The following is an 8,239-nucleotide window of genomic DNA, read 5'->3' on the forward strand; positions in this document are numbered from 1 at the left end:
ATCCGCAAATCCAAACATTGCTAGTCTCAAGCATAAAATGAGAGACCATCAACCTATGACTTAATATAGGGCACTTACTGTTTATTGCTATCAGTTGTAAGATCCAAATTAAATGACACCCAGTGAAGGGGTTCTAGTGGACTAGGTAAGTACTCTGCCGCTGAGGTACACCCCGGCCCTGCTTCTACTGAAAGAAAAAGTCACTACCATCACCCTACTTCTTGAGCTTATTTACCCCAGATCATTCCCTTTATCCATTCATTCACCCTACCCAGACATCCAGACTCTGTCCCATTCTTCCTTTACATCTTTACTTTAAAAAAAAAAAAAAGGAGTGCATGGGCTAGTATTTTTACTACTTCAAGAGAACCAACCTAACCCCTTGACCTCAATCAAATTCACCTGGGAATGACCTTAGCCATGGTTAAACCACTTACATAACACCCACACCTAAGCAGCAGGCCTGGTGGGGACAAATTAACAACCATGTTGAAGGATGTCATCTCCAAATTGTGACCACTGGATCCTAACAAACAGGCCACTTGCAAGTCGCTCAATCCTCATTTGTCAGATCCCCAACATTACCGCCTCTAACCTCACTCCAGAAGAGAGCAAGTAGATTAATCCATGAGAGAAATACCCGATGATTCCACTTCACAAGCCAGTCAGCCTCTGTGACTGTAGCCATTTTTACCACTTCCTTCAACTGAGTGATCCAAGTCTCTTCTTCCCACTATGCCTTGGACCCCTCATTGTCATCCTCTGACCCTCTCATGGCCTTTGCTTTGCCAGGATGCTTAAAACGTGCTATGGAATAATGCTCTTGTACACTGTAAACATTTGTTACTCATATTGGTTTAATAAAACACTGATAGGCCAGTAGCCAGGCAGGAAGTATAGGTGGGGCAGAGTAAGAGAATTTTGGGAAGAGGAAAGGCAGAGACACGGTCACCAGCCAGATGCAGGGGAAGCAAAGTGAGAATGCCTTACTGGGAAAAGATACCAGGGTTTGTGGCTGAAACAGACAGGAATTATGGGTTAATTTAAGTTGTAAGAGCTAGTTAATACTAAGCCTGAGCTAATAGGGCAAACAGTATATAATTAATATAAGCCTCTGTGTGTTTATTTGGGACTGAATGGCTGCAGGACTGCATGGGACAGAAACTTCCATCTACACATGCACCACATAGAGGCATGTGCTTGCTATCTTGCCTTCAGCCCTCATCCAGCTCTAGCACCTACCCACTGTTCAGCCTTTTTTCTGTTCTCCCAGTTGAACCGGTCAGCTCTGCCACCCTATTGAAACAGGTCTTACCAAGAATAGCCAGATCTTCCTGTATGCTCCCTCTCTGAATGCTGTTTTCCCTTCCATGCTGTAAATGGAACCAGTTTCTCCCTGAAGACACTTTCCCTTAAAGCTGAAGTGATGCTTCCTTCTGCTTTCTCTCTTCATTGGGCCTGGGGGTAGGATGAATGAATTCCTCGAATGTCAAATCTCTGTTTCTTTTCCTTGTTCCAACAAACTTTTGTAGTTTTTTTTTCTTTTTTTACTCTTTAGTGTAGATGGAAGTTTCTGTCCCACCTGCTCCCGCAGCCATTCAGTCCCAAATAAACACACAGAGGCTTCTATTAATTTTAAACTGTTTGGCCTATTAGCTCAGGCTTATTATTATTAACTAGCTCTTACAAATTAAATTAACCCATAATTCTTATCTATGTTTAGCCACGTGGCTTGGTACCTTTTCTCAGTGAGGCATTCTCATCTTGCTTTCTCTGCATCTGGGTAACAACTATGTCTCTGTCTTTTCTCTTCCCAGAATTCTACTCTGGTTGCTCTGCCCATGCTTCCTACCTGGCTACTAATCAATCAGTGTTTTGTTAATCTAATACAAATGACAAATTTTTATAGTGTACAAAAACATTATCCCACACTCTAGCTCTTTTGGGGGGCTTGCCCCCAGCTCCCAAATAAAGACACATAGAGTCTTTTTCTTTCTTTTGAATGCCCAGCCTTAGCTTGGCTTGTTTCTGCCAATTATCCCATCTATCTTTTACCTCTGGCATTTTTCCTTTTCTTACTTCTGTATATCTTACTTTCACTCTAACTCTGACTGGCTTTGTGGCTGGGTGGCTGGCTTCTAGCATCCTCCTCTCCTTGTTCTCTTACTTCTTTTTCTCCTCCCAGATCTTCCTATTTATTCTCTTTGCCAGCCAGCTCTGCCTATCCTTTCTCCTGCCTTGCTATTGGCCAGTCAGCTCTTTACCATACCAATTAGGTGTTTTAGATATGCAAAATAACAGTTTCATAGAGTTAAACAAATTCAACATAAATGAATACAACACGTCTTTACATCATTATACAAATGGTCCACAACATAAACAAATGTAACACATCTTAAAATAATAGTCCACGAAAAACGTTCACAATCGTTCCAGTCATTCTTTGTGTGTGCATCTTAACAAGACAGAAGAAACACTGCTGAGCTACTGTCAAGTGGGTCTTGGGTGCTGTCAGGAAATTTTATTTTCATCCATTCATATCACCCCCTTCAAGGCAGCTGTTTCTTCTCAAAGCTCAAGCATTTCCCTGCATATTCTGACCTTGACTGCTAGTTCACTGAAAAGAATAGACGCCATCAAGAGAGCATCCATGGACTTTCAGCCCTTGCGTGCTCCACACAGAACAAGTAAGCTGGCCCTGCTGCCCACAGAGACCAGATCTCCCACTGTTGTGTTCAAGGTCATCACTGGGTGATTTCCCATTGCCTGCATCACCAGTTTTGCTCTCTCCTCCTTTACCTTCAGAACATGAGATAGCGTTACGGCTTATGAATATCTCATACCCTCCTGAGCTTGGGATACTGCCCTGCTCCTCTGCTTTTTGCTTTAGAATTTCTCAAAAAAAAAAAAAAGTTGTGGTGCTATCACGAGTCAGTCCCTCTTCTCTCCCAGGCTTGAGTTTGGCTGGGCTTTTGTCTATACCACTCAACTGGAAGAGCCATTACAACCTCCCATGGTGGTTATACAGCTACATTTCCCATCAGTATTAGCTTTCTCAGCCCTTCATGTTGCTAGGCTCCTCACACTGTCAGTTCCTCTTCAACTCTGTAATCTCAACTGGTCCACTGCATCATCCCTTGGACCACTTTTCTCAAAACTCACTGATCTCATGTCTTTAAACACCAGTTGCACCCAGCAGATCATTTGTATCTTTAGCCATCTATTTTTCTTATCTCCAAACTCTTACCTGGCTAATGTCACCATCCATCTTGATGTATTCCAAACAATCCAAATTCCCTGAAGTTTCCCTCAGTTCCTTCCAGTTGCTCAGGCAGGCACCAATGATGGAATTACCAGTCTCACACAATGTCTAGCTAATAAGCACTTCTCGCCAGCTTCAAATCTTTCACTACTTCACCCCTGGCTCAGCACCCACTGATTTTTGTTCTTTTTTTTCTCAATGTACCAGAAATGTGCCCTAATAGATTTCCCTGCTTCAGCCTCTGTCCATCCCAAAAGTCTAATAATAATCAACACTAGCTCCTATCATCCTGCTGTCATGGAGGTCAGCTAGGGTCTCTGCTACAAACCCCATCATTGGCTTTCCAAGCATAGTTATTAGGGAACTTATGAATCAGCAGAATGTTTTATATGTTTTCACAAAGAAGCATGTTGGCCCCATGAACCTAACAGTTCCCCAAACTAGCTTCTTCAAGAGCTGTTTAGTAGAGATGTATTGGGTTTTCATTTATTATTCAACCACATGACCGATTTTAACCTGTTTAAGGTAACTAGCGGTATCTTACATCTATATTTTTTCATATATATTTTATGTGTATCGATTTCATATTTATTCATGTTCCTTATACTTCACGTTTATTTTTTGCAATAAAAGGTCCAGATTAAAGCCTTAATGACCATCTGTAAACTCATCTGTCTAATGTAACTGACCTAAAAATACTTCCAAAAGTGCACAGCAGCCAAGACAATGGCAATAGACACCTTCAGCCCTTAATGTTCCGGCCTAAGACTGGGTGGAAATGACATTGCTGTGAACCTGTTAAACCTACATCACCTTCCCCAAGAATCAAATTTGAAAGCAGATGCCAATACATATTGAATAGATGACTCTTGGCCCTCCAGCAATATTAAAGAAGGAAGAATCAAATGAAATGTCAACCTCACCTGCTCCCATTTTTACTGTGAGAGAACTGAGCTTAGGAAAAAATGCATGTCATGTTAACTTTTATGTAGACAAAATGAAATATTGCCACTATAAATGAAGGCATAATTGCCCATTGTGGTTAATGGAATAGACTGGGAAATGTCTTTAATCCTTGGTTGGGACAGAATTAGGAGGGAGATTACAAATAAATCAATAAATATTTTAAGTCAAAGGAAGAAATTTAGAGGAAGAGGGTTATAAAATCTTATTGACCCAATAAAGCTTATCTGATATCTTTGTTAGATGCCTTTAATTATATGAGTCTTTCCATTAGCCACCATGAATCATTTAATACAATAATAACTATAATAACAATTGCATACAATTGTACAGTTTAGCAAGCACTTTGGTTTCTCAGGTCATCTTTTTTAAGAATCATGTGGTCCAGAGTCTGAACAAACAAGCAGAGAGCCGGCATGAGACTAATCTGGGTACTCTGCATATATGTGACAGTTGTGTAGTTTGGTCTGTATGTTGGAACTCCTGGCATGAGAACAGGGGCTGTCCCTGGTGCTTTGGCCGGTTCCTGGGAACCTATTCCTCATGCTGGATTGCCTTGCTTAGTCTTTTTGTTTTGTTTTGTTTTGTTTTGTTTTTCGAGACAGGGTTTCTCTGTGGCTTTGGAGCCTGTCCTGGAACTAGCTCTGTAGACCAGGCTGGTCTCGAACTCACAGAGATCCGCCTACCTCTGCCTCCCGAGTGCTGGGATTAAAGGCGTGTGCCACCATCGCCCGGCCCTTGCTTAGTCTTAATACAAGGGGAGGTGCTTGGTCTTAAGGCAACTTATATGCCATGCTTTGCTGAAGTCCATGAGAGGCTTGCCCCTTTCTGAGTGGAAAAGGGGTGGGGGTGGTTGGAAGGGAGTGGGAAAAAAGGAAGAAGTGGAAGCTGTGGTCAGGATGTAAAATAATACATTAATTTTAAAAAGTCCAGCTTAAAAAAAAGAATCATGTGGTTTAGGTGGTATCATTAGCCTCCAAAGAAACAAAAATTTCTGTGACTTGGAGCTGGGTCATATCTGTTTTCATACTCCGAGCCCATCCATTTTTAATTATTTAAAAATATTTTGCTTTTGCGTAAACACTCATATTCCAAAGGATGGGAAGGTTTAATTTGCTTGAAACTTGTAAGTCACAGGCCTGGAAATTTGTTTTAAGTTTCTAAATTCCCTGACATTAACTTATTCTGAGTATACACATCTCAACAAATGCACAGACATTTTATCAGTGACTTCTAAAATTATTCAAGACAGCATATATGTAGAGACATATTCAGTCTGAACCCCCTCTTCTCTTCAGGCATACTCTCTGTGACATTTCAGTAAAAGTGTAGATGATATTCATAAAGATGATTAAAGTGAGAATGTTAAAACTCTAGGATGCTATCAAATAAGCAACTATTTCCTTATCTTCCTCTACAGTTTGCATTTGTTTGCTTTTTGAGACAGGATATCACTATGGTGACCTGGCTGGCCTCAAACTCACGGAGATCTGCCTGCCTCAGCCTCCAGGGTGCTTGGATTAAAGGTGTGTGCCACAACACCTGGCTTTCCCTCTATAGTTCTTACACATGTGCATACACATGTACTCCACAACACACATACACCCCAAAACCTCTATTTCTAAATCTTGTCTCTTCTTTCTATGTTTTTCTTTGTGTGTTGGTTCAATTATCTTTGGCCATAGCTAAACTGTCTATCTCTGAAAGGGAAGAAGAAGCTTGGTAGCTCTGAGTCAGAAACCTAATATTTGGAACAATCTCCATGGCCAGAGAAAGGTGTGTGATAACAGGCAGGACAGAGAAGAGGTTGGTGGGGAAGATGGAACTAAATTCTGGGAGAAAGTAGGGCAGAGTCAGAGAAAAGCCATGTGGCCCCGCTGAAGACAAATGCCAAAACTTTAGCTGGTAAGCCACAACCATGTGGCCATACACAGATTACTGGAGATGGGTTAAATTAAGATGTAAGAGTTAGCCAACAAGAAGCTAGAGTTAATGGGCCAAGCCGTGATTTAATTAATACAGTTTCTGTGTGGTTATTTTGAGGCTGAGCTGCCAGGAACCAACAAGCAGCCTCCTTCCAACATGATGAGAGATGTATCATAGGTTTGTTTTAAGGTTAATAATCTTTTTTTTCATATGAAAACTATTGGCAGTACTTTGCTTCTTAAGAAGCACGCTTGAAGTGAGTAGAATTGAATTTCTAAAGGCTAACAGGAGCAGCTAATGCATTTATTTCAAGTCACACTTTTTGTGTGCTGAGCCATATGTGGAGGGACATTCTCATCAAAGCACCTGAAGCAAAGCAGCATGCTTCCGATTGCCGGTACAAGGCAGCAAAGCATGCCGTCCCTGGTGCGGGAGCACAGCAAAAACTCAAAGTAGGAGTTTAATTCTGGCTTCTGGGAAAAGGAGGCAAAGTAGAAAGCCAAAACAGGCCATGGAATTTAGGAAGAGGGAAGGATGTCTTTGGACTATTTCTTGGACACATGTTGATTGCTGGTGTATGGCATTGATTAATGTTTATTGAAAGGAGCTAATGGTTCTACTATATGATAAGATCTCTAGTGGGTACTGCTGTAGAATCAACTTCAGTAATTGCTAGAAAAGATGAAGTTTAAAGAACATTGTTTTTAAAATGTGTGTGTATGTGTGGGAGGCAGAGGACAGTCCCCTGTGCTTATTCAAGGGCCTTATTTTGAGACGGCCTGGAGCTTACTGGATAGGCTTGGCTGATGGGATAGCATGCTCCAGGGATCTGCCTGTCTCCATGTGCCCGCTCCTGGGATTCCAAGCACACCACAAAATGTGGGTCCTGGGGCTTGAACTCAGGTTCTTTGCTTGTATGGCAAACACTTTACTGCCTGAGTCATGGCCTCCACTCTGGAAATAGTTTGAACTATATCGTGTCGGTACTTGGATTCAGAATCTCTTTACACTTGCCTTTACTGCCTCTTAAGGCAGCAGTGGTGTTCAAGTTCACTTCTTTGCCAGACTTGCTCTGAGTTGGCTTCCTTCATATGAGGACTTCACGTCTCAGAGTTACCAACATTCTCATAACTACTGTGACAATAGTAGCTAATGCCTAATTAACTATTATGAAGCATTAACTCATGCGGTGCTTGGTCATATGACAAACCGTATGTCGTGTGATTGCATGACATAAAAGCCTTCCTCACCTTCCTGTCATAGAGAATGGCTTTTTGTATGCATCCGTACAGAAGTGTAAACAGAAGAACGCTGCTGCTAAGCTGGAGCTGCATGGACCTTAAGCTACTCACAGACACTTTTGTTTGGCACACTGCTTTGAGGAAATCAGGATTCGATTTCTTGCAGTTAACAGGAAGACGTTAGGAAGACTGTCAGGGGAAAATCTGTATGAATTCTTTCTTTATGGCAAAGGCAAAACGCGGATTCCATAGCTTCAGAACCCTCCATTCACTGCCTGGGGTACATAGAAGACACCTGCCCCAGAATGAAGACTCTAACCACAGACGTGGCCACATTTTAGAATCTGATGCAAGTGGAGCCTTTTAGAAGCAAAATCTCTCCTACACCTACATCTTAAAGGAGGAAATGCCTCCTTGAGGAATGATAAGGACGGCATTGATTGACAGCAGTGAAAACTGTAGATATGAGCTAGCCTTGCTCGTGTCTTTACTAGTGCTCAGGTTACGGGGTGGGAGGTCTATAAAGTTTGGTGTCTTCCCTAACCCTGTCTATCCCATTTGCATCATAATTTTTAGATGAGTTTTTATTTTACATGAATATTTCTGGAATATATACGACATTAGAGTATTTGTATCACTTTAATATGCACATGTATCAATCCCCCAAAATAATTGGGAGTCGTCTAAAATATTTTACATGACAACATGAGGAAACAGAAACACGGATATTAAAGTTGAGGGACAAAACTAAGAAAGACATAAAATCAGTGATTGAAAGCTATGTTGGTAAATAAACCTATCTGGACCTTATTTGAAATAAGGAGGCAAAGCTCATTAAAAATTGGCT

This window comes from Microtus pennsylvanicus, chromosome 2 (assembly GCF_037038515.1).
Source record: "Microtus pennsylvanicus isolate mMicPen1 chromosome 2, mMicPen1.hap1, whole genome shotgun sequence".
Taxonomy (NCBI): domain Eukaryota; kingdom Metazoa; phylum Chordata; class Mammalia; order Rodentia; family Cricetidae; genus Microtus; species Microtus pennsylvanicus.